Genomic DNA, 27918 nt, shown 5'->3' on the forward strand with positions numbered 1-27918 from the left:
GGTTGTCATTGTGATCACACATGTTTGAAGCTGCACCAACCACCTTGGGCTTTTTAAGGGAAGCTTTTTGGAGGTGTGGAAATCATTACTGTGCTGATCTCGTTGAATTTGCTATCCTGGAAACCACCACTTTTTATTTCTTGTCATAAGAAATACTACATCCCTCATTGTTCAACTACTTTGGTTAGATATCCTGTTATTTGTAGCTACAAACATTCTAACTGGCTCAAGACTCTCTTCCTCTGTAATACTTTTTGAGCCCCTCTATTGTTTTCCTTCTCTTTCTACGGACTATATATCTTCAAATCCCAAAGAATGGTATAGTAGAAGAGCCTACAATTTCTCAGATTTAGGAGAGGACAATGGGAGAAGAAAGGAAGGACTTGGGAGAGGGTGAGAAGGATAGATCTGCAGGGATGATATGAGATTAGTAATTTCCTATAGGATTTTGATGTCCCCTATGAGAATATTTCAAGAAGAAGGTGGGCCCTTCTCAGTTGACTGCTGTTAAAAAGAACACTGAAGGGTGCCTGGGTGGCTCAGTGGGTTAAGCCTCTGCCTTCGGCTCAGGTCATGATCCCAGGGTCCTGGGATCAAGTCCCACACTGACAACCTGAATAGATTTTCGAAGTTTTGCATTATATTTAAAATCTAGTTGGGTAGGTCCTTCCTCATTAGCCATGTACTTTTAAAAATATTGGGCGGGGTGCCTGGGTGACTCAGTGGGTTAAGCCTCTGCCTTTAGCTCAGGTCATGATCTCAGGGTCTTGGGATCAAGTCCCACATCAGGCGATCTGCTCAGCAGGGAGCCTGCTTCCTCCTCTCTCTCTCTGCCTGCCTCTCTGCCTACTTGTGATCTCTGTTTGTCAAATAAATAAATAAAATCTTAAAAAAAAAGAACCCTGAAAAGTGGCCGTTGGATTTGATGACTTTAGTGAGAGCTATTTGGTAGTATAATGCTGGTAGAAGGAGACTGGAATGGGTTATAGAGGGAGAGGAAGGCAAGGAAATGGAGTGAGAATAGACCATCCATGGAGAAGTTTGGCTGTGGAGGAGAGAAGAGGGGTAGGTGGATGCTGTGGGTTCTATGGAGATGGGGCAAGACTGGGTGTTGTTTTGAAATGGATGAGACTGGGCCATGTTTAAAGGTTGATTACGTAGGAGAGAAAAAATGTATGTTCCCACATGAAGAAACAGAAAACAGAATCAGAACCACAGGTGGAAGGATTGGCCTTAGACTATTTGAAGACTATTCTGGATCAAAACAGGAAAGGATAAGAGCAGGGAGTTAAATGGTATACTTGTTGCTTCCCAGATTTAGGAACATTAAGACCGTCACAGTTCCTTTTGGTTACTTTGTGTTACTATCATATTTTTTCCTTATACCTGTTCTCACATATTTGAGATTCCTTTGAAAATCCTCATCTAGGATTAAAAAGAAAGAACTGTCATTCTAATGTTTTTATATGACATGGAAAATAATAGTTCAACTAACTATTTGTTGTAATAATAAAGACCAGAAGCAAAACCAAAGGCCAGGATCCTGGAGTCTTTCATGTTGACCCCTGTTCTATTATGAACTTTAAAATCTGTTTTACATCAGACACTGCAGGAAATAAAATAGGAGAACATGGGAAAGGAATATATCCTGCTAAGGTTGCTTAGGTCCAGGGGGATTGGTGATGTTCCCAAAGAGAAACAAACAGCAGTTGATGAGGATTTTCAGTAAAAATGCTTTGATGTCAGATAATTTTTAAAAAGAGAGAGAGAGATGCAGATTTTAACAAGTACTATTAAAACAAAATCCAGGTTAACCAAAGTTACATCTAAGAAGGAATGTTTCAGGGAAGTGAGTATAGGTAAAGCCATAGAGCATAAAAAAAGTATTCATAAAGTCTTTTGTTAGATTTCATTAAAAGTAATTTCTTTAGTCATATGAATTTTTTACTTAAGCATCCTTTTAAAAAAAAGTGTGGTAACTTGGGAGGAATAAGTTTTAATATGACAAATTATTCAGAGCCTACTTGGAGGTGGATATTCTGTATTTTACTAAATTTTCAAATAAATATTGTCCTTTTGTCCTGTAAAATTTTAGCTTTCCTAGTTTCTGTCTCCTCTTCCACTCCTATCATTTCTTTTAAAACCATTCATGGTGTGACGTTATCTACCTTTTTCTGACAAGGTTAGAAGTGCTGTTAATTGACGACTAGTTCCAGTGAATGTGGTATGGTAACAATTAGAGTAATGAGTAAATAACTGTACAACTGCAACACGATGCTTGCACAACCTGTCTTCATGAATCAACATTGGACACATACTAGACAGACCTATTCCCTCATGAGATGCTACACTGGACGTAAGGGTCATAGTTGGGAGGTCAAGAGATGTGCCCAAAGTGACTTACTCCAAATAATACATAGTCATTCAGTTTCCACAACCCTAATCTTTCCTTTTTAACTTGAGGAGATGGAGCTCGTGAAAAGGTGCACACATGCACACAGACTGTTACCCACCTGGTAAACACTGCTGCGTCACTCAAGATTCATTTCAAGACTTATGCATTCTGTGGGGTCTTTCTGACTCTCCTTTCCTCCAGGAGTATTTATTTCTCCTTTCTTTACACTCCCAATCTGGGGAGAGGGGAAAAAGAGAATGAATCTAAACTACTCCACTGGTTATTAATTAGTTAAATTATTTATTATACTTGGGTATAATTCTAAAATATATTTATAATCTGATTCTTGGGCAGGATAAGCCTGATTTCTTTGTTTTGCATTGTTATCACAATCAATGTTGTATTTGGGAAGAATTAATAAAAACAACAATCAAAACCTGAGTAGAGTCTGACTGGATATTTTAAACTTGTGAATAAGACACAATTAAAGTCAACGTAAAATAGACCTAGGCATTTTTTTAAAACTCAAAAATCATGTTGACCTTCTTAAAGTATGCATCAGTTTTGTTTTCCTGAATTACTTGAAATTTTTTACTAAGGGTAAAATAGGGAGAGAAAAGCAACAATATCTTAATAGTATGTTATTTTATTTCTTTAAATGGATTCAAATCTTTAAAAATTCTGATGCTGACCTGATTTTGAAAAATAATCATCTTTCACGTTAGAAAAATTTAAATTGCCAGTTTAAGCTTGTTAAAAATATTTTTATTGCATTCTTAGTAATTTCCCATGGAACGTTTCTAAAGGCTCAGCAAAACATTTACAATTTTATAAAATCCTTTAAATTAATTTACAACTTAGCTATGATCTTCTTTTTGGGAGACTCAAAACAGTAGGCAACCTTATATCCATAATGTGTATGCTTAAATGTTTTATTACGACGAAATGAATTAGGATGGAATTACTTAACTGCAGACACCAGCATTTCATTTAACTGCAATCTGTTTGGCCCTTTACTTAAGCCAGTTTAATTCTATTTTATACAATCACAAGCTCAGTTTTGTGTGTTCTTTTTTGTTTTGTTTTCAACTGTGCCATAGCTTCAAGAACTGAATAGGAGAAAATGCTGACCAAATTTAGTAATTCTCATGGCATTTTATCCCATTGGATGTCTAAGAAGATCAATGTTGCCTCATAGTCTTGCCCAGTCTCCACTCCATGGGCACCCAATCTCATGTCTTCTTAATCCACCCTTTGTAAAAAATCTCAACTGTTGTTATGACAACCAACTGCGTGCAGGTGTAACCTGACAGCACATGGCAACAGCCATACATGTCTTCTACTTTCTGTCCCAGAGCATTTTACCCTTATTTTAGTTCTATTTGTTTTCTAATAAATGCTTTCAATCATGTTCACATGATGAGCCATGTAGTATTCTCGTTGCTTGTTTCTAGAATTTAATTTTAGCTTTCATTTCCCAAGTTAACTTGGGATTACTTAGAGAAGTCTTCCGATGTCTAAATAAATATTTGCCTTTATTTTTGCAGTTTGTTGCCTGAAAGGTACCCTGAGTGATTTCTGATTTGGGGTCCTCACTGAGATTTCCCTTGTGTGAAAGATTACATGGTCTTTTCAAATGACTTTTCCATGGATACTGAACAATTTCTGTGTAACACAATGTTATATTGGAACTCTTTCTACCTCAGGTCTGGCTGACATCACAAACACTAAGAAGCAAGTATTCTCATATTCTACTATAAGGGGCTTATTCCAGTTATGTAACTCCTGCAAAGAAGGGTCTGAAATCAGCTTTGCAATTCTTGCCTACCAAGAGTCCAGCTCACATCAACTGCAGACCCAGACTTCAGCCAGAGATAGGTTAATAAAGAGAGGTGGGTGAGTGGCTTTTTCTGGAGAAAATTGTTGGTGGATGTTGAGTATCACCCACCCCTGGAAGTGGAAGATGAGAAATGCTTAAAATTTACATAAAGTCTAGTGTGGAAGAAACTTTCCTGAGACCACCTAGACAGCTTGGTATGTGGTTATCAGACACATTCCTGAGAAATTTCAAGAATGCAAATTGTGTGAAGCTCCTTATGTCATCAGAGTAGAAAGCTAAAATGGATGGTAAGAAAACTCCCACTGACAGAGGGCCAAAAATGTGCATGTCTCCTGGTTAAGGCTGCATGTGCGGGAGTGCGCTGAAGCTGACATTGAGCTGTAACATTCACTCCACTGAGTGTTATAAATGTGAAAACTGATCAAAGGCAAGCTTTCCAAACTATTTACATTTTCTATGGGATTATAAGCCTAAAAAGATATTAATATAAAATTATTCAGTCAATTCAAATTAAATCTTCCTATTAATGCCTACAGAACATGCATATTACTTTCAGTAGTACTTTGGTAAAAGTCCCTCTATCCCCTGGGTGGTGGTCTTCTCTCCCCAACAACAGTCTAAGCCATCACTGTGGATTGAGTCCCACATAATGACCCTTGTTAGTCAGAATGAGATCTGCATCTGTCTGGCCAGATTACTCTAGTGCCGGGAGAACTGAGGAACAAGTGGGGCCTTGTGGTGAGAGAAAAGTGCCTTTGAACTACAAAATGCCACATTCCCACCTATAGCAAGGAACTCCTTTTCTCTAATTGGTTCCCCTAGGAGTATGGTTCCTGTTGAGACCCTTGGCTCTGATTGGCTATATGTAAACTCATCCTACTGTGTTACTCCTTGATGTTATTAGCACAGGTATATTCTTTCTGCTACCCACACCCATACTTTTTATAGATATACCAATTAAAAAATCTTCACTCACTGCTGCAGACAAGATACTGTGGTTGTGATTAGAATTTAGCATCACAGTTCATACACTCACATTCTTTAAACCCAACCAGGTGTGGATCCTAGGAAAAAATCAGCTGAGGTAATTTTAGGAATAGTTTGAGGTAACTGATCTAGGGTTGGATTGAAGTGATCTCTGTGGAAAGAGGCCAGAAGTGTAACAGGACCCAAGATTGGATCATCAGGCACACTCAAGAGGGTTTGCTCTTAATTGTATCAAGGGGCCCACTGATTGGTATCCCCAGAAGAACCTGCACAACATCCTTGAAAGAAATACTGAGATTCGATGTCTTCCATAGCCAGAGTCAACACCAATCAAGAAAGACCTTTTCTGTTTCTTAATTTTATTCCCTTCCCCGTTTCCACGTTGGAGGAGCCCAGTGAGTAAGAGGGAAAAGGAATAGAAGAATCTCAAGCTACGACAATACTACAGAAGTCAACCATACTTCCTGCTTTCCCACTGCAGGCTTCGCATCAAGACTGGAGACAGTTGGAGAAGAGGAAGAAGCGCTAACATTCAATAACACCCTGAGTTTCATCTGCTGCATAGGACTGGACATCTAGTTATTGAATTAAGTGTGCATTATGATTCAAAGGGTCTGAAGGACTTTTTAGTTTCTGAGAGTGATCAGAAAAATGATAGATTTCACTCCGGGAAAAAGGAAGACTAGCCCAAGAGAGTGGTGGTTTGGGATGGAATTAGTTTCTTCCTAATTGTATCCTGAGTCTCACTTCCTCAGTGGTTGCCTTATACGTTTATAGGTCAATTTCCTTGTCATGCTATTCAAATAATTCCAACAGAGATTGGCAAACTACAGTCATAGGCCAAATCTCTATCATCTGTAATTGTGAAGCGTGGAAGAATGTGCCATCCCAGAATAAGGCTGTAGGAGTTGAGGACATGCCATCCCAAAATATGTACTTTGGTATTTTGATTATTTTGAACTGTGTGCATTTAAAATATAGTACAGGCAGATAGAGCTTTTCACTGTACTCCCCTTATCTACTTAAAGATAAATCTTCCAAAAGGAACCTGATTGTTGTGGATCCCCTCCCCAGGACTTTCACTGACTAGATAAGGTTGACTCTTATTCCAGGAGAGGAGATTAGAAGTTGACACCTAGCCCAGACAGTCTTTATCACAGATTATCATACTTCCCATCTATTCTGCGTTAAAAATCATTTACTCTTCCCTAAGAGGACCACATCCTGTTTCCTATTAAGATGACATTTAATCCTGAATTTTAAGCCACCTCTGTGAAAATTACTCACTTTTCCTGGGTATCTCTGATGTACACATGAGAAGTTAATAAACTTTTGTTAGTTTTCCTCTTGTTAATCAAACTTTTATTATAGGGGTCTTGGCCAAGAACTCACAGGGGTAGAGGGAAAATTAGTTTTCCTCCTCTACAGTTGAAAATAAAGTTTTATTAGAACACAGCCTTAAAAAAAAAAAAGAACACAGCCTTGCCCATTCAATTTTTGTATTATTTTTGTCCACTATCACATTACAACAGCAAAGTCGAGTTGTGTGACAAAGACCGCCTAACCTCAGGTCCAAAGTGTTTCCTACATGGCCCTTTTCTGAAAATGTTTGCCACTACTGATTTATATCTTTCTCAATTTTAGTCACCGAATCACTTGATTTCTCCCACTATATGAAATTGTCAATTTCCCTTGGTTTTTGCAACAGTTTATACTTTAAAAATTTCCAAAGCCTTGTGGCAGTTTGATGACCAATGTATTTTTTACGGGCCTCTGGCTTTATCATGTTCATTATACCTCCTTTTCCTTTTTAATGAACGTCACCTGAGATTCTCTTTTGTCCAATCTCAATAATTGGGTAACTGCTATCTTTGAGTTAATATTTGCCTAGTACTTCATTATCATCAATTGATTTTTAGTCTACTGCATTACTTCATAGATAGCTTTCTTTTTTTTTGAAAAAAAAATCTTATAATTATATTTTTAAAATACTTTGACTTGGAGAATTTAAAGCATTTGTGTGTGTGTGTGTGAATTCTAATGCCTGAATTTTTCCTTACCATATTGTTGTGTATCACCCATACTCTCCTGCTTTGTTGCGGTGTTTTTCTTAACTTCTTTTAACTTGATCCATGACACATATTTATTCCTTTTTCTTTCTTTCATTTGTGGGTTGATGTTGTAAATCCTACTTCTCTGTGATTAGTGTATATTCTTAAAATCTTAATGTATATATGTAAACTCATTTTTCTGCTATTATTTAGATTTAGCTGTGTTAATTTATTCCCTCCCACAGAATGGGAGCCTTGCCTACCTTTCTTCATCCTCCTCACTTGTCATTACTAAATGTTGTGATAATTTGGAATAGTATGAGTAATATTATGAGAATATTATTTTTAAATGGTATCCTCAGTTATTTAGATTCATTAATTCATTTTATGAAATTATTTTTCTCTATCCATCTTTTCATCTTTTCCTAACATTTTCCCTTTTGCGAGTCATTTTTTAAGATTTTGTTTATGAGAGAAAGCACAAGTTGGGGGGAGGCACAGAGGGACAGAAGAAAGAGAATCTCAAGCAGACTCTGTGCTGAGCACAAAGCCCAACATGGGACTCCATCCCAGGATCCCAAGATCATGACCTTATCATAGTCAGACACTTAACTGACTGAGCCACCCAGGTGCCTTGAGTGTTCATGATAATAAGCTCTGTGAAGCTTACTGTATGTATGAAGAATGTGTATTTCATTATGAAGAATATATATTTTGCATGTATGAAGAATATCTGTTTTGATCTTTCACTTGAATATTTCCCTATCTTAACCATGTTCCTTTAAACCTGTTAAGTCCTCTCTGTACATATAGCCATTAAACTTTCATCAGTGAAAAATTTAGTTTGCTGACTGGTTTCTCCCAAGATATTGAATGTGACAGGTTTTATATCTTGAAAAATCAAAGAGATTATATAATACAAACCATCTCTTATTATCATCTTAGGAAATTGTCTGAACACAAAAAATGTCACCAAACTATAGATATATATTACAAATATATGTCATGTCCACACATATGCTTTACACACAGGAGAAAAAAATGCTTGTACAGAAGTCCACCCCTTATCTGTGGTTTCACTTTCCAAGGTTTCTGTTACCTGTGGTCAGTGGTGGTCCAGAAACGGCTTATATTTTTCTGGAATATCATCAGAATATCAATAGTAGCCTAACACTATTTCCCAATGCCTATGCCATTCACCTCACTTCATCTCATCAGGTAGGCATTTTATCATCTAACATCATCATAAGAAATGTGAGTATGGGAACAATAAGATATTTTGAGAGATAGCAAAACACCACATTTATAATTTTTATTATAATATATTGTTATAAATATTCTCTTTTATTATTAGTTATTGTTGTTAATCTCTTACTGTGCCTAATTCATAAACTATCATTGGTATGTGTAGGGAAAAAAATCTATATGGGGTTCAGTATTATCTAAGACCCAGTGGGGGTCTTAGAACATATCCCTCACCATTTAGGGGGGACTAATGTAGTCCTTATGCTAGTTGACAAAACATTTTACCCAGGTAATAAATTAACCATGAAAAGAAAGGTACCTAGATGAAGAAAAGTATAAAATTTCATAAATAAATAAACAAAAAAATTTTACTGATGAGCAAGGAACCTGACCATAACAAAACGTAAACCACTCCTAGATGGCATCACAGTTAGGATGTGTTTGGTTGCAAATTATTATTAGCATCACCTGTGATCTTGTTAGAAATGCATATTCTCAGGGTGTACCCCAGAACTACTGAATTAGAATCTTGAGAGGTGAGGCCCAGGAATCTATATTATAGGCCTTCCAGGTGATTCTTAATCCACACGGAAGTTTAAGAAGCACAAGCGAAGGTGATTTATTGGTTTGCAAACTGGAAGTGTATTAAGTTCTGTGGCTCAGTGTATCTTTTTGCATTTTTGTTCTGCCTCTGGTCAGTTTCATTTTCATTCTGCTTCCCTTTGGGGATTGCCAGGCACTGCCAACAATGTTAGGGTTTTAGATTTCCTTACCCACTTGAAGAAGAAAGAAAGACTAGGTTACATATGGGGGCTCCTTTATAGAAATAAGGAAATTTCTTTCTCAAAAGCCCATTAAGTACTTTCTCCCTGTGCTTCATTGCCCAGTTTGGGTTGGGGGACTGTCCATAAATATGGGCCAGGAGATAGGATTATGCTGATCACTGGGTGGAACATGTCCTTATCTGAGAGACACAGAGAGATTCAGTATCTCTCCAACCTGATGGGATGTATGGGGCATGTGTGAATGCTTGAATTCAAATTAGAGCTCATGCCATGGGAAGGAGTAATAAATGATGGGAAACAAACCACAGCATCAACTCAATATCATTAAAATGTCAATCTTTCAAATGATTATATAAAATTAATTTAAGTCTATCAGAATCCTTACTAAAAAAGATTAAATCTATTCTAAAACTTAATAGAAAATTGCTCAACATTTTTATTTTTATTCTTTTTTAAGAATTAATTTATTTATTTGACACAGAGAGAGAGAGATCACAAGTAGGCAGAGGAGCAGGCAGAGAGAGAGGGGGAAGCAGGCTCCCCACTGAGCAGAGAGCCCGACTCAGGGCTCAATCCCAATGATCCTGAGATCATGACCTGAGTTGAAGGCACCCTGTCCAGCATTTTTAAAAGTACATGGCTAATGAGGAAGGACCTACCCAACCAGATTTAAAATATAATGCAAAACTTCAAAAATCTATTCAGGTTGTCAATTTCTTCCTGATTCAGTTTTGGAAGTTTTTGGTTTCCACAAATGCATCCATTTTGTCTAGGTTGCTTAACTTATTGGCATATAACTGTTGATAATACTTTCTGGTGATTGTTTCTATTTCCTCGGTCTTAGTTGAGATCTCTCCCTTTTCATTCGTAATTTCATTAATTTGGGTCCTCTCTCTTTTCTTTTGGATTAGTTTGCCCAATGGTTTATCAATCTTATTGATTCTTTCAAAAAACCAGTTTTGTTGATGTGTTCTACTGTATCTCTAGTTTCTATCTCATTTATCTCTGCTCTAATCTTGATTATTTCCCTTCTTGTGTGTGGGGTTGGCTTAATTTGTTGTTGATTCTCCAGTTCTCCAGTTCTTTAAGGTGTAAAGTGAGCTGGTGTATTCTAGATTTTTCAATTTTCTTGAGGGAGGCATAGATGGCTATGTATTTCCCCCTTAGGACCGCCTTTGCCGTATCTCATAGGTTTTGGACCAAAGAGTCTTCATTATCATTGGTTTCCATGAATTGTTCAAGTTCTTCTTTGATTTTCTGGTTGATCCAAACATTCTTTTTTTTTTTTAAGATTTTATTTTTATTTATTTGACAGACAGAGATCTCAAGTAGGCAGAGAAGCAGGCAGAGAGAGAGGAGGAAGCAGGCTCCCCACTGAGCAGAAAGCCCGATGCGGGGTTCAATCCCAGGACCCTGGGATCATGACCTGAACTGAAGGCAGAGGCTTTAACCCACTGAGCCACCCAGGCGCCCCATGATCCAAACATTCTTAAGCAAGGTGGTCTTTAGCTTCCAAGTATTTGAATTCCTTCCAAACTTTTTCTTGTGGTTGAGTTCCAGTTTCAAAACATTGTTGTCTGAGAATATGCAGGGAATAATCTCAATCTTTTGGTATCAGTTGGGCCCTGATTTGTGACCCAGTATGTGGTCTATTCTGGAAAAAGTTCAATGTGCACTTGAGAAGAATGAGTATTCTGTTATTTTAGGGTGGAATGTTCTGTATATATCTATGAGGTCCATCTGGTCCAACGTGTCATTTAATGCTCTTGTTTCTTTACTGATTTTTCTGCTTGGATGATCTGTCTATTACTGAGAGTGGTGTGTTAAGATCCCCTACTATTAATATTCATATCAATATGACTCTTTATCTTGATTAACAGTTGTCTTATGTAGTTGGCTGCTCCCATATTAGGGGCATAAATATTTACAACTGTTAGAACTTCTTGGTGGATAGAGCCTATAAGAATGATATAGTGTCCTTCTTTATCTCTAACTACAGTCTTTAGTTTAAAATCCTAATTTATCTGATATGAGAATTGCTAACCCAGCTTTCTTTTGAGGCCAATTGGCATGAAAGATGCTTCTCCATCCCTTCACTTTCAGTCTGTATGTATCCTTAAGTTCAGAATGGCTCTCTTATAGACAACATATGGATGTTCCTGTTGTTTTATCCAATTTGCAACCCTGTGCCATTTTATGGGAGCATTTAGGCCACTTACATTGAAAGTGATTATTGAAAGGATCAGAAGAATAAACATTGTTAAAATGCCTATACTGCCTAGAGCAATTTATACTTTCAATGCCATCCCAATCAAAATTATACCGACATTTTTCAAAGAGCTGGAACAAACAATCCTAAAATTTGTATGGAACCAGAAGAGACCCCATATTGTTAAGGAAATGTTGAAAAAGAAAAACAAAACTGGGGGCATCATGTTGCCTGATTTCAAGCTTTATTACAAAGCTGTGATCACCAAGACAGCATGGTACTGGCACAAAAACAGACACATAGACCAGGGGAACAGAGTAGAGAGCCCAGATATGGACCCTCAATTCTATGGTCAAATCTTCAAAGAAGCAGGAAAAAATATCCAGTGGAAAAAAGACAGTCTCTTCGATAAATGGTGCTGGGAAAATTGAACAGCTACATGTAGAAGAATGAAACTTGACCATTCTTTTACACTCTACACAAAGATAAACTCGAAATGGATAAAAGACCTCAATGTGAGGCAGGAATTTATCAAAATCCTATTGGAGAACATAGGCAGTAATCTGGACACAGCAACTTCTTTCAAGATATGTCTCCAAAGGCAAAGGAAACAAAAGCAAAAATGAATTTTTGGGACTTCATCAAAATCAAAAGATTCTGCACAGCAAAGGAAATAGTCAGCAAAACAAAGAGGCAACCCTCAGAACGGGAGAATATACTTGCAAATGATACTACAAAGTGCTGACATCCAAGATCTATAAAGAACTCCTCAAGCTCAACACACACAAAACAAAGAATCATGTCAAAAAATGGGCAGAAGACATGAACAGACACTTCTCCAAAGAAGACATGCAAATGGCTAACAGACACATGAAAAAATGTTCATCATTATTAGCCATCAGGGAGATTAAAATCAAAACCACATCGAGACACTACTTTACACCAGTTAGAATGGCCAAAATCAACAAGACAGTAAACAACACATATTGGAAAGGATTTGGAGACAGGGGAACCCTCTTACACTGGTGGGAATGCAAGTTGGTGCAGTCACTTTGGAAAACAGTTTGGAGATTCCTTAAGAAATTCAAAATAGAGCTTCCCTATGACTACTGGATATTTACCCCAAAGATACTGATGTAGTGAAAAGAAAGGCCATCTGTATCCTAATGTTCATAGCAGCAATGGATACAGTCTCCAAACTGTGGAAAGAACCAAGATGCCCTTCAACCAACAAATGGATAAAAAAGATATGGTCCATATATACAATGGAGTATTATGCCTCCATCAGAAAGGATAAATACCCAACTTTTGTGTCAACATGGATGGGACTAGAAGAGATTATGCTGAGTGACATAAGTCAAGCAGAGAGAGTCAAGTATCATATGGTTTCACTTACTTGTGGAGCATAAGGAATAACACAGAGGACACTGGGAGATGGCATGGAAATTGAGTTGTGGGAAATTGGAGGGGGAGACAAACCATGAAAGACTGTGGACTCTGAGAAAAAAAACTGAGGGTTTTGGAGGGGAGATGGGTGGGGGGCTGGGTGAGCCTGGTGGTGGGTATTATGGAGGGCATGTATTGCATGGAGAACTGGGTATGGTGCATAAACAATGAATGCTGGAACGCTGAAAAAAAAATCAAACCAAATGAAAGAAAATGACTGAAATCAGAGAAAGACAATTATTATATGATCTCTCTGATACGAGGAATTTGAGAGGCAGGGCAGGGGTTCTGGGGGGGTAGGGAAGGAAAAAATGAAACAAGATGGGATCGGGAGGGAGACAAACCATAAGAGACTCTTAATCTCATGAAACAAACCGAGGGTTGGTGGGTGATGGGAGGGTAGGGATAGGATGGCTGGGTTATGGACATTGGGGAGGCTATGTGCTATGGTGAGTGCTGTGAAATGTATAAGCCTGATAATTCACAGACCTGTACCCCTGGGGGAAAAAAATATATATATATATATATATGTTTATAAAAAATAAAATTATTAATTAAAAAAAAAAAGATACTCCATATTCACAAAACAATTAGGAAACTATTTGTATAACCATGTGGTGGTAAGAACATCAGAAGCAATAAAGGAAACTTTATAGGAGAAGATTAAGAGATTTGATTACAAAGAAATGTGAACTTTCTACATGGAAAAATATACCACAAAAAAGTCCAACAACAGATGAGAGACTGAGAATAAATATTTGTAATGCATACAGAAGTAACAAATAAATTGATAAGTACATTAAAACCCATAATATTTGTCAGTAATATAAACCATCAAGTCACAGAGAAGGGAATGTCAATGGAAGAGAGATAGTAATATATGAAAAGATGATTAATTTTACCAGCAGTCAGGAAAATGGGAAGAAATAGCAGTGACTGGGTACTTTGTTCAGTTCATGCATTTGGCAAAAAGTATGTGTATGTTTAATATATAGTGCCCAGCACTGATGAGAAGGTGGGGAAATGGGAATTCTTATACATGCTGGCAGAAGGATGAAATACTATGAGCCCTTTGCAACAGAATTGATAGTAACTATTAAAATTAAATATATATTTACATATACTTATTGTATTACATGCATATTTATATATACACATATACCCCCCAAACACATACATATATATCCTTTAACCAAGTAATCTCAGTTTAGGGAATCTATCAGATAGAAATAAAACCACAAATATATAAAGAAATATGTACAAAAATGTTTATTGTAGCATTTTATAAGTGGCAAAAATAAATCAGCAAACTATATTGTCAATTAATAGAAGACAGGTTGAATAAATTAAGGTACACTCATGCTGGGAAATGCTACACAACCATAAAAAAGGAATGAGCTTATTCATTATTCAGTCCACAAACATTTAGCATATACCTACAGTGTTCATGTCCTGTTATAAGTACTGACATTAAAGCAAGTTCTACAGGAAAGTGTACCTTTCATGACTCACATACTAGGGAGGAAGAGAAATAAATAAGAAAATAAAAAGATAAGGTAACTTTAGAGAGTGATTGTATACTAAGATTAAAGTAAAACAGGGTGCTATGATAGGAAATGATAGATAGGGAGATCAGCTAAGACCTGAACAAACTGTGAAAACCCTATGAAGATAATGGAAAAGAATATTTTAGGCAGAATGAACATCTTCCTTGTAACACTATCAATGGATCCAGAGGGATGGTCAGATAATACTAAAAGAGAAAAATAACAGGAAAATATGGCATAGTGTGATCCCATTTTTTTTGTTTAAGAAATTGGAAAATTACTCTCTAGGTTGGTATGTATATGTTTTTTTAAGTGAGCATAGGGAAAACAAAAGAATAAATCATGTTAACATTAGCTAACACAGGAGATAACTGGAGTGGGGAGGTGCAGATATAGTTTACTTTTTCTTAGTAGATGTCTGCTTTGGGTTCATAGCAGCAACTAGATTTTGATTTTATAGTTTTGAGGAAAAACTATAATCTAGGTATTCAAATTATTTTTTAAAAATTTAGCATGTAGGTCATTTCTACTTGGAGATTCATTTCTTTAGTAATGAAAAATCTTCTTGTATCTTTTATTATTTCCTTCCCATTGCTCTTTCTAACAGTTCCTTATGGAACACCTGTAAATTGGTCATGCAGCCTGGCTACTCTGAATTGCTATTAATTATTTCCAATTAATACTCAAGACTCCACTAGGGCTGATGCCTGCGTACTGTCTTGTTGAATATAGGTTTTCAAAGCTTGAGCCACTTCCACCCCCATAGCTGTCTTGTGTAGATATTTTTGGCTATTGTTTCTTTGGCTTTCTCTCTTTTCAGAATTTTCCCACGAAGTTTCTTCTAAGTACTCCCTCCTTCTCCTGATGTTACGTTTATCCCAATCAAGTTCTATGCCTCATTAGTCACATCCCATAATGTCAGCAGTGCTTTCAAGCAATGTTTTTCAGTGCCTTGCCCCTGAAGCCACCACTATCTTGTAACTGCTTTCAAAGAACCAAAATGTCTTGTTCAATTCAGACACCTATAACAGAATATCTTAGACCCGTGGCCTACAAACAACAAATATTTCTTTCTCACAGTTCTGGAGAGTAGGAAGTCCAAGATCGAGGTACTGGCAAAGTCGGCATCTGGTGGGACCCTGCTCTCTGATTCATAGATGGCTGTCTTCATGCTACATCCTCACGTGACAGGAGGGGCCAGGGAGCTCGCTGGGGTCTCTTTTATAGGGTACTAATCCCATTCCTGAGCGCTCTACCCTCATGACCTAATTACATCCCAAAGGTCCCACCTCTTAATACCAACACTGGGGGTTAGGATTTCAGCGTATGAGTTTGGAGGGAACGTTAATGTTCAATCCATAACACTGAATAAATTTTGTGCTGGGGAAAGGTAGATGTTCAGTTTATCATCTTTATCCAACCTCCTGTTCCTTCTGCCACCTTAGAATTTACATGTCAGCCTTGCATAATAATTAAGGCTAAGTGGGAGTACTTGCAAAACGACGTGGTTTTAGAACACAAATAACTCCTTACATTTCATGCATTCAGAGTATTTATACTAGTTCTCAGAGTTTCCTTCTATTGCAGTTTTTATTATCCTGCCTACATTTTTCCTCTTAAAGCCATTGGTTTTGAACATGGGCAACCATGATTACTGAGTGCACAGCTCCTATAGCTAGAATGTTGGGTCTTTCATTCCTACTTCAACCAGAAGTACTTAGTTGTTATCCACTCAATATTGTGTGTATCTGTTTAAGGTCCTGTCAAAAAAAGAGATGATGATTTTAAGAAGAGTTAGAAAAGTACCTTAAGAAGGAAAACAAAAGCATTCATAATTCCTGGGTTATCTTTGCTCACTCCCAATGTTCTTGATCTTTTCTCATTTCTATTTCTCCTATGACCTGCCTTCCAGATGCTTACAACTCCATGTGGTCCTCAGATTCTAAAATCCATTCAGACTCAGCTTTGCAATAGGTATGTCCCTAGCAATCCAAGATTACCTTTGTCTGCTCCCCCACTAAAAATGGAAATTCCACTAGAGCATCAGATTTTATCAAAATGTTACTGAATTATCTGATTAAAAATTCACATGCAGATATTAAAAGTGTATAGGAAATCCCCGGGAAGCATGTTGCCTTCTAAAATTGGATATTATCTTATCTCTTGTTTGCAGGCATGTCTGTGTCTATGCAATCCATTCTTCTCCTCCCCTTGTCTGTTCGGTGACCTGACATATTCTTCCTATTGAAAAAGTAGGATGTAAAACACTGCAAACTCTTTTTATGGGTCAAACTTAGTGATACTCAAATCAGTGAAGTTCTTGATGAAGTTTCTAGAGGTCTGTAACAAAATGAGAAAAATAAGGCCACTAGAGCACATTTTCATAAAGTCGAATTGATTCAGTTTGTAGAACTGCAATTTATTCTGTGACGTGTGTCCTGTCTTAACGAAATAATTATTGTAGTAAAAAGTACAGTTGATCCTTGATCAACATGGGTTTGAACTGCATAGATCCATTTATATGCAGATTTTTTCAAGAAACAGTATGGTACTCTAAAGTATTTTTCTTATAATTTCTTACTAACATTTTCTTTTTTCCAGCTTACTTTATTATAAGAACACAATGTACAATACATATAACATATGAAGATGTGTTATCGACTGTATGACTGGTAAGCCTTTTTTGGTCAACAGAAATTAGCAGTTAAGTTTTGGGGGAGTCAAAAATTACAGCAGATTTTTGGCTGTGGTGGGTCAGTGCCTCTAACTCCTACGTCAGTATAGGGTAGGCTATATTCTTATTCTGACTGACAAAGCAGAATTTCCTATTGTACAAATCCCAGTTAAAAAAATAAATCCATAAAATACCAAAGCCTTTCAACCCAATATATGCTAAGCTTTTAGGGGGAAAGACTTTGTCTTATTTTGCATCATATCCCTCCTGCAGAGCTTAGAGTCATCCTATTGAGCCTACTATTTGAAGAATTGAGTTATGAGGTAAATAGAGTAAGCCAAACCTTTTCATGCTATCCTTAGAGTTTATGCTGATCTGTATTTGCAGAAACCCTATTAAAATTACATGTGATAAATTCTACTTCATATAAACCTCATGCTATGGTGTAGGTCTATGAGTACTCTATTTTTCCCCATTTAGGATCTCAAGGGAGTTTATTCACATGGTCCCAGAGAATCAGCAAAATGATCTAAGTTTTCTGCCTCCCCATTTCCCCAGATTTTCATTTCTAAAAAAAATCCCTCATAGTATATTTAAAACTTTCTACCATCTTTCTAAAACAGGTTCCCAGCCATCAAAATTGTGTGTCCTTTTACTCTAGCTGACTAGTTTCTTATCTATCTTTATATGTAAATTGTGCTAAATTTAACTAAGAAGACAAGGGGGTCTAATTTAAAATTCCTATGGCTCATTAGTCACATCCCATAGTGTTGGAAGTGTTTTAGGCATTGTTTTTTCAGTCCTGGAAAAGTTGTAAATGTACAACATAACATGTCTTGTTAGCAATGATTCTTTTCCCCCTGAGAAACCTAGCAAATGACCTGAAAAAATATTTGTAATGTATATCTCACTCATTATTTATTAGACTTTTGTGTTTTCTCGAGTTTAATAAAAATATCCACATAATTTAACTTTTGCCAATTGAGATTTCTTGGCTTTTCCTTCTAAAGGAAAATTTCGTTCCCTCGGTTAGAACTCTGACCCCATAGAATGCACATTTTTCCCTTTTGAGGTCATTTAAGTACTTGTTTTCTCTCCATTTCAGTTAGTTCTATCTTGCAACAATGCAACAAAAATTCTCACGTACAGAATCCCTTTAATCTTGTTCTTCCTCTTTTCACCCTGTGCTCAGTCTGGTTGTCTGCTCCTCCTATACAAGACTTCTCCCAGTTCCCCATGTTCCACCCCATGGAAGTACATGACAGTGATTATCCTTAATGTAGACTGTCATTTTAGAGGACGTGAACAGAACAAGACTGTGGATATTAAAATAGTGGCACGTATGTCTCACTTACTTATACCAATGCATTAATGAATGGCTAAAATATTTAGCAAAGGTCAATATCAGTGGATAAATTGTTGGATGTTCAAACATGTCTTTTTTGTCAGTTGCAGTTAAATAAAAATGCATGTATGCAAATTTTTGTGTAGTTGTCCTTTGATCATTAATGACAAAAGGGGCAAGACTACAGCATAGATGGCCATGGGAAAGCATGATGCCTCAGTGCCCTTAAAACACAAGCAAAAGACCTTGAGAGTTGAGACCATGAGCTCAGTTGTCCTTCAGTGTCAAAGGACCTCCCACTATCTGGACCCAAGCTCCACATCAGGCTCCCTATTGCTCTCATGCCATTGCACATGCTATCCTTGAAATTACCGATAAATCTCTAAGGCCCTGTTATACTTTAACATTTCTTTCCCTAGATCAAAAGGATATGGTTTAGATTTACTCCCAAATAGAAATATCTATGCTGTCATTAACATTTGTATCTGGCAGTGTAGCTTCATGGCTTCATGCATCTTTCATTCTAGCTAATATTTATTTATTTATTTATTTATTTAAAGATTTTATTTATTTATTTGACAGACAGAGATCACAAGTAGGCAGAGAGGCAGGCAGAGAGAGAGGGGGAAGCAGTTTCTCTGCTGAGCAGGGAACCTGAAGTGGGGCTCGATCCCAGGATCCTGGGATCATGACCTGAGCTGAAGGCAGAGGCTTTAACTCACTGAGCCACCCAGGTGCCCCTCATTCTATATAATTTTTATTAGCTGCCCATCGAACATGTTTATCACTACTTTTTATGTATACTTGACAAAAATTTTCTATCTTCAAATTCTGAGGTCTTACTGATGGCTTTTTAGAAATACCTGTGCTCCTATCATCAAAAAGGTTTACTCCTCTATACATGTTATGATGATAAGGATGATAATCCTTCAAAGTTATGAAAACTTCTTACATTACATAAATAGTAAAGACAGCAAGTAATTTCATTCATGAAAATATCATGGAGCTAGTTTTCTTAACTAAATAATTTTTTTCAGTTATATTGCTTTAGCAGTAGATGGTTGACTGTTTCCAATTTACAAAAATTATTTTTTTTCTTGAGTGAAAATGTTAGAAGATAATTTTCTAACAAAAAGATGAAATCATGATTATAATATGATATAAAAGGAGCATGTGTCAAAGATTTTAACTTATTGATTGATGAGGGAGCAAAACTGATTTAAGGAAAACTCAAGTACCACAGGCTCATTTCAAGATAATAAATACTAAAATGAATTTACAAATGGATGTAAAGTTAGGAAAATTAGGGATGCCTGGGTGGCTTAGTCAGTTAAGCATTTGGCTTTGGCTCAGGTCATAATTCCTGAGGTCCTGGGATTGAGTCCCACATCGTGTTCTTTGCTCAGTGCAGAGCCTGCTTCTCCCTCTGCCCCTCTCCCTGCTTGTGCTTGCTCTCTCTCTCTTTCTGACAAATAAATAAATAAAATATTTTAAAAAATTAAGAAAATTTGTCAGTATGCACAGGTCAGTATGCATGGGTCAAATGGATTCCATTAGACACATTTGTATCTTTACAGACAGAAATTATTTGTAATATTATTACTTTTTAAGAAACCAATGTTTATCTCTACAAAGTTGTGAAATATTCTGGTCAAAGAAAAAATAAATTGTACCTTCCTATTGGATCAGTTAATCTCTGGAAGCTATGATGTTCCACTGAAAAGATACCCAGTGATTTCTTTCATCTATTTCAGTGGAAAAAATATCTAGTGATCTCTTTTATCCATAATTTTCCCTTCCTTTGTGATCTTAATAAACTCAAATAAAGATTATTCTTGATCACAAAATAAAGATGGCTTGGCATGATTACTTGCATATATGCAGTAAAAGTCTTAATTTACTGTGTATGCCTTCTCAAGATTATGTTGCAAAATCCAGACCCACGCAGTATTGAACAATCACAGAATTAACTTCTTTCTGCAAATTGTCATAAGGACTCTCAGACTGGATTTTAATTTTAAAGGCTTCTATTATGAGAGTATGGCTATTACATAAGAGTATGAAACCAAACCAAAAAACCTTCTTTATTCCAGACTTCACCTGCAGTATCTATACATTTTGATGAATTTTTCTTCTCTGCAAGTCCCCAAAACATCCTTGGTTGTTTTGGCATGCCAAGAAGTGAACTTTCTTACCATCTCTAACACTGGAACTCTATAAACAATCTCTCCGAGGGGACTTTCTAGGTATCCCCTTTATAGGTAAAGTCAATCATGGTTTCTTAAAAGTGGCTTGTCACACCTGATTAAATTATTTTCAACTCTAGCACCCTATACGAGGACATATGTGCATAATTAATTTTCTTGGTAGAAATAAGGACAGATTCTTACTGAGCCTAGGTAAATAATTGAATTAACATGAACAGTCAGAAGACTTAGGACCTTCTGGAGAGGGTCAATGGAAAATATTTTTAAAAGTTTCATTTCAGTTTACAAAAGCTGTCATCCTTCAATGGATTTGGGGTTACGAGTCTCATGAAGTTGTTTAATTCGTGATTTAGCCCAGTCTGAAAATTGTCTAAGCGATGCCATCAGAAGCTCTCATGCAAAGGTCTATTCTTTGAATCATCAATAGTGTGAAGTCCCTGGTATAGTGCTTTTCTGGTGATCTGACACCATCTTTGTTGAGGACAAAAACGTTGGTAGCTTATAGCAGAGACAATCATCAGAGTAAAACAAAGACTGTAGAAGACAGAGACTTAATTGTTATTGTTAATCTATTACTGAAATTTTCAAGTGTGAAAGAATTAATGAGAGTTCGTAATAAGAATCTGTAAGTAACAAAAATATGGGTTATTTCTGTGGCATGCAAAACATGATAATAAATTAATCACAAAAATGATTGTAGATAAACTGTCTCTAGAGGTAACTGATTGAGCCCATTTTCAAAAAGTCAATGAATGTTACACTTAATTTATAAAACAAAATGAAAATAATATTTATAGAGGATAACTCTGGGACATTGTATACATAATACACAAAGAATATACTGGGAATCTGAGGTAAAGAGATTCAGTAAGTAAGGAGGAAGTCTTAGACATCTGTATTTTTATAAAACTATGAATAAGTCTGAATAATATCTTAAGAACCACTGACCTTGCAGATACTAGACCCAAACTAAAGAAGTATTTTGTGACCAAGTTAACAAATTAAAATTTGTTTTTAATTAAAAAATAAATAATATTTATAATTAAATATTAAAATTAATTAAATTAAATTTTAAAGTGATGGCCAATGACACTATATTGCATCTAATATCTTCAGGCAAATCACCAGAACTATGACAAATACAGGGAAAATCAACTGAACTATTTCATGAGAGCTTTGATTAGTATTTCCCTGATCATAAAAAGTCATCAGTGACAGTAAGGGTTTTGAGCCTCACTATTCACGGATTCTGTATTTATGAATTTTCCTGCTTGCCAAAATTTATTTGTAATCTCAGAATTAACTATTAAAGATGGGCAAGTCCTAGTTGAGGTCAAACAAGGAGATACTCTGCCTTATTTTTTAGCTTTCATATTGTAAATGCACAATTTAATGCTACCTTTTTCATATTTTTTCATATTATTCTGCTCTTTTATTGGTGATTTCACAGTCTAAAATGAACCTCTTATGGCAAAAAGGGAACAATAATAGTAACATGTTATAACTCATTAAATAAAATTAGATTTCATGAGTCCCTGAGAATAACGGCTACAGAAATAAATAAATAGAAAGAGAAGAGAATATTGTTCCTTACATATAAATATAAAAGGAACAATGGAATTAGGAATTATTTCACCACTGTCACTGTAAGCACCTTTAAGAAAAGAAAACTGTACAGTAAATCAAGGGTGGGGCAGGGAGGTTGGGATGAAGGTCCCAATATTTACATAATCTTGACAATCTCCCTGTGAGTTCTTTATTACAGTTGATCCTCATTATTCATGGATTCTGAATTTGTTGATTCATCTACACGCCCTTTAAGGCCTCAAGCAACTGGGAAGTGATTCACTTGGGGAAATTATTTTGGGTCATCCTCTAACTCTAACATCTGTCCTTTTTTTTTTTTTTTTTTCCCCCAGTTTTAGAGATACCTTAATCTCTAAAGTTTGGGTTTCCATTTCTACACAGAAATAAATTTTAGTGCCTTGATGTGACCTTCTGTCCCTGATATATCACAGCCTTCATTCTACCCCACCCTGTGATTCTCTCTAACAGACTTTCTGGGATTATGGGTGTGACCAAACACATAGGCAGACCCATGAGCTGGACCAGGCATGGTGGCCCAGTCCACTTCAGCCCATTAGTGGCAGGCCACATGGTATAGATGTTTGGTCTGTCTGTGATCACTGTTGAAAGAATTCCTCCTTTCCTTTAGTAGATGACATATATACCCTTATTTAAAGTTTTTAATTTTTGTCAACTGTTCTTGAGCCACCTTGTTTTATTTAGTACTGATCTCAGCCTCATCGGTAGTGACATTTTCAACAACTCCTTATTGTTGGGAGGGGCCCTGTGCATTGTAGGATGGTTAGCAGCAGGCCTGACCTCTACTCAGGAGGTGTCAGTAGTACTCTCCAAGTAGTGACAATGAAAAATGTTTCCACACATTGCTAAAGGTGTCCCCAGTTGAGAACCACCGGTTAAATTCTTTGTTTTGAATCTTCATGGCCACTTACTAGCTAAGTAATCTTGACCACAATACCAAACTCCAATATCCTCAGCTGTAAAATGAGCAGACTATATGATACAAATAATTGTTTTTTAAAGTACTGTATTTTATTATTTATTTATTTGAGAGAGAGAATGCATGTGGGGGTATGGGGGGGGTAGAGGGCGAGAAAGAGATTCTCAAGCAGACTCAGCACAGAGTCTGATGAGTGGCTTGATCTCATGACCCAGAAATCATGATCTGAGCTGAAATCAAGAGTCTGAGACTTAACCGACTGATCCACCCAGGGGTCCCTTGATACATGTATATATATATGTAGGAGATATATGTGGAGATTCATATATATAAGGAGATATGAGTTAATGTATTTCAAGCCTTTGGTATAACAACTTGTGCATGATAGGCACTCAAATAAATGAAAGCTTTTATTATTTATTATTGATTATAGATAGTTAAAGGAATAAGTAATGGTCAAAATGAACATTTGTATGCTACCTTGAAACACAATCTTATCCCATAGACCGATGTTTAGAATAACAAATTTTAAAAAGTGCTTATTTTTGTAAAAGGCCTATTTAAACCATTTTGTTTATTTAATTACCCTGAAGCCCATGAGGTTATAAAAAGAATTTTCCCAACACTTTTTGAGGTCTTTAGTCTAATATCTAGGATGCTTTAAATTCATGTGCAGATTTGTCATTAAAATACTCTCATGAGGCTCTTGATGAATTAGAAGACTTTGCCTATTTCATCATAGTTAAACTTCCCTAATAGAAGATGGAAGTTCTCTAAGGCTGATGCAGTGTCCTATTTATTTTCTACACAGCACACAAAACACCATGCCTTTCAATGAACTCAATTTTCTCAGTATATCTCTTTCTGGGAGAATCTTGTTGAATTGGCACTGAATATTGGAGAGCATTAGTTTATTATGTGGGCTATCTTAGGTAGTTAAAGAAAATATATCAATATATCTCAACAAAGGTAAAAGCAAAAAAAATTTCAAATAAAGGATGCTGAAAGATCTTCTCATTCTAAAACAACAGTTTCCAGAAGGTCTCTGTTTAAATTAAAATTTATTTTCCATTAATATATATTAATATATTATCCTAGTGAGGAGTACACAGGGCAGTTTGGTGATAATGGGGCATAAGGGGGATATAAATGCATTTAGAGCATGATATATAGTCTAAGAAGGGCTTATTTTAGTAATTCAAGCTGATAGATCCAACTGGAAACTCTCATTTCCTGTTCTATGTGTCTTATATGTCTCCTGATGATGGTGGAAAGTTGGAGTCATACTCATCCCTAGAGCACCAGGGTCCAGGCTGGGCAGTGGGCATAGTGTCTGGAACTTCAAGCTATAGACAGATGCTGGGGAAGGAGCAACACTTATAGAAGTAGTCTCTTGTGAGAGTTTTTAATTAATAGAAAGATAAATACAATAAAGAGAAATTTCTAAAGTTGAAAAAAACAAAGAAAGACCAGCCACATAGAGATATCAAAAGCTTCAGAATCCAAGAAAGCTGGTGCAGAGGAGGATGGGAGCTATGAGCTGAAGCAATTCTCGAGTTGAGCTATTTGCCAAGTTGGATTTTTGTTGTTCAGTTCGCTGTTTTTCTTACGTTTACTTATTTGTTTAAGGCAGAGCTACACTTCCTATTGGAGATAAGGGTTGAGAGCCTACTTCTTTAACATTCAATACATGTTCACTGAAAAGATCACTACCTGCCAGGCAATTTGTTAGGTGGCAGAGACACAATGGCAGCTCTATTCAGAACTGGTTCTTGCTCTCATAAAGTTTTCCAGTGAGTAAAAGGTATAAGTCATCATATGAATATGTAGTTGCATACAAATTAGCTGCTAATCATGAAAAGAAATGTGTTCTATTTCCGTAGAGAATAGGGTAACTGGATCCATTGTGGTGGTGAAGATGGTATGGAGGTAAAAATCAGGGGAAGCTTTCCCAAGGGAAGTGGTTTTTTGTTTGTCTGTCTGTTTTTGTTTTTGCTGAGATTCCATAAATGTGTGGGCAAGCAGCAGCATTCCAAACAACGGGAATTCATGAGCACAAAGACTGGATAGAGCAGTGCAGCAGGACTCAGTAAGTGGAAGATGGTTAGGAAAGCTAGATCATGGAGACTAAGGGGAGGGGAGTACCTGGAGACCATGCAGGAGGGTACTGGCCATCAAAGAGATCTGGATCCATATCCTAAGCTTATTAGATAACCATTGGAATTATTTAAGAAAGAGTGAACGATCAGTTGTGTAATTTACAAGCATCCATTTGACAACTCTGTGGTGACTCAAGGAAGATTCTTGGTAGGCTATCATCGTTCTTTGGCTATAAAATGATGGTGACTTGGATTAAAGTGAAAGCATTTGTAGCAGGATCCATGGATGAATTGGGGAGATACTCAAGAGGTGTAACTATCATGTTTCTATACTGGATAGAGTTGGGTGTGAGAGGAAGGGAGGTGTTAGAGTTGACTTGTGCATGGGATGCTGCCCTGGGAATTGAACAGATAATGATGCCCTTGTAAGTCTGATGGAGAAGATCACAGCACCATTTGATGTGTTGAAATACCAAGAGGAGGTGTCTAGGAGGCAGGTGTGGCTTTGAGATACTAATCTGTGAGTCTTCTCTCCATGGATGTCAACTGAAACCGTAGGCTTGAATGAAATTTCTTAGAAAATATAGTGAGGAGAAAAGAGGCCTAAGCATAAGCTTGAAGAATCCCCATATTTAATAACTTAGCAGAAGGAGATACACTGGGAAGATACACAGAAAAGAGAAAGACAAGCAGAATGTGGCTCGACCAAAGACAAGAGAAAGGTGTTTCTGATAAAGGGAATATTAACAGAATAAAACCATGCTAAAAAGTTAGGTGAAGACAAGGATTTATTTGGGTATTATGGCCGTGATTAACCTTAGGGAACTCTTAGTGAGAGATGTTTTGGTGAAGGTAAAGGCCAGCTTTCTAACAGTGTTGGAGTCAGAGGGGGTCAGAAACAATGTCAGACACAAGTCTAGTTGCAGAATGTTAAGGTAATACTAGTAGTGGGATATAGGTCATAAGGAAATTGTTAAAAATTAAGCTGGCAGATGTTGAGCACACTCAAACCTGATCAGAGAAGATATGTGTGAGAGAAATCACTAGAATAAAAAGGCATTATAATTGAGAATGGAGAGTTGCTTACTATTATCTTGGAAAATCATTTGGAAGCAGAAGTAGATTACTGAGACACTAGTGAAGAGTTGCTTGGGCCTCTTTATTTGTGGCATATGCTATTTTTTTGGTCAGCTTTTTGAAAATTTTTAATTTACTTCTTTTCTCATTTTAAATTAATAGACATTAATTCCTAACTTTTTATTTAGAATTTTGTATGACTTTTCTTAAAGAGGACCTCTCCCAATTTTGTATCAGTCAGCAAGTAGCCTGCTTCCACCCCATTTTGCAACTCAATTTTGGTCAACTTTATTATGTTTTCTAACAAAATGCACTAAAGTAGAACTTTACAGTCTAAAGGGGTTTCCTCTGCTGTGGTTTCTAGAATTCATTTTCCTCATTCTAATGCTCTGTTATTCTTGCTTGGGTTACCTTCCCTTTAAGTAGAACTAAGTACAGTATTTTACAAGAATCCTCCGGAGAACAATTTTCCTGGAGGTTTTCTTTAACATACAAGGACAATTCTGTGAGCTCAGCTAGAGCTTTGAAAGTTAAAGAGTTGAGGCCCCAGTTCACTAGTTTCGGAAGCAAGGCATCCATTCACTGTCATGATTTGCTAGCACCTAAGCAGCAGGAGGGATGGAGAGAGAAAGCAGACTGGATGGGTTCATCAGGCAGGGAGGAGAAACCTGTAAGCTCGACCCAAAATGTTGGCTGATATTGTCAACGTGAAAATGGAAGGAGAGAGATCTGCTGCGTCATGTACTCTCACAATTTGACTTATAAATTTAGATAGTCTTAGACTGAGGAATGAGCTCAGTGGTCTGGGAAGTCACGTCCTTTAGTCCTTTATCCTAGAGAAAACATATGCTTCTGAACATGTCAGGCACAGCAGAGGAATATTGCTACAGTAACCAGGTGACTTTCAGGATTGCAACAGTTTTTTTGAGCAAGGCAGCAGCCAGGAATGGCCCAGGAAAGCTATATCCACCGACCTCTCTAAAACTACCCTTTATCCATTCTTTGTCCATCTGGGGCCTTACCTAATCTTTACTATGTCCAGTGAAGAAGAAAGAAGAAATGAGGAGAATATTTTCATGGGAACTTCACTTTGGAATGTTACAGTACTTGAAAACTAAGGCTCCACGTAAAAATGTATTTGAATTTTAAGTGATTTTGAAATCATTTAAAGACAAAATATATATTTTATGACAAAAATATATTTTATGATGTGTGTTTCAAATGGACAAGGCTCTATAGTTATCTAGTAATCAATTGATAAATCACTCTATCGATCATCTGTCACCTCTATCATGATCAAGATGGCTGTCAGTGTAAGCACTTGGGTGAGTTGCTTCTTGACCTTCACTTTTCTGTCTCTATCCCTCTAGGTTACACTCCCTTTCTGTGCTGCCAGAGGACTCTGTCTTCTCTTTGTGCTTCCAGTGTCTACAGTATCTGTCCCACAGGAACTGCTCACTAACATCCACCAAATAAATGGGTACATT

The sequence above is a fragment of the Lontra canadensis genome, unplaced genomic scaffold, assembly GCF_010015895.1.
Source record: "Lontra canadensis isolate GAN:19392208 unplaced genomic scaffold, GSC_riverotter_1.0 scaffold6, whole genome shotgun sequence".
Classification (NCBI taxonomy): Eukaryota; Metazoa; Chordata; class Mammalia; order Carnivora; family Mustelidae; genus Lontra; species Lontra canadensis.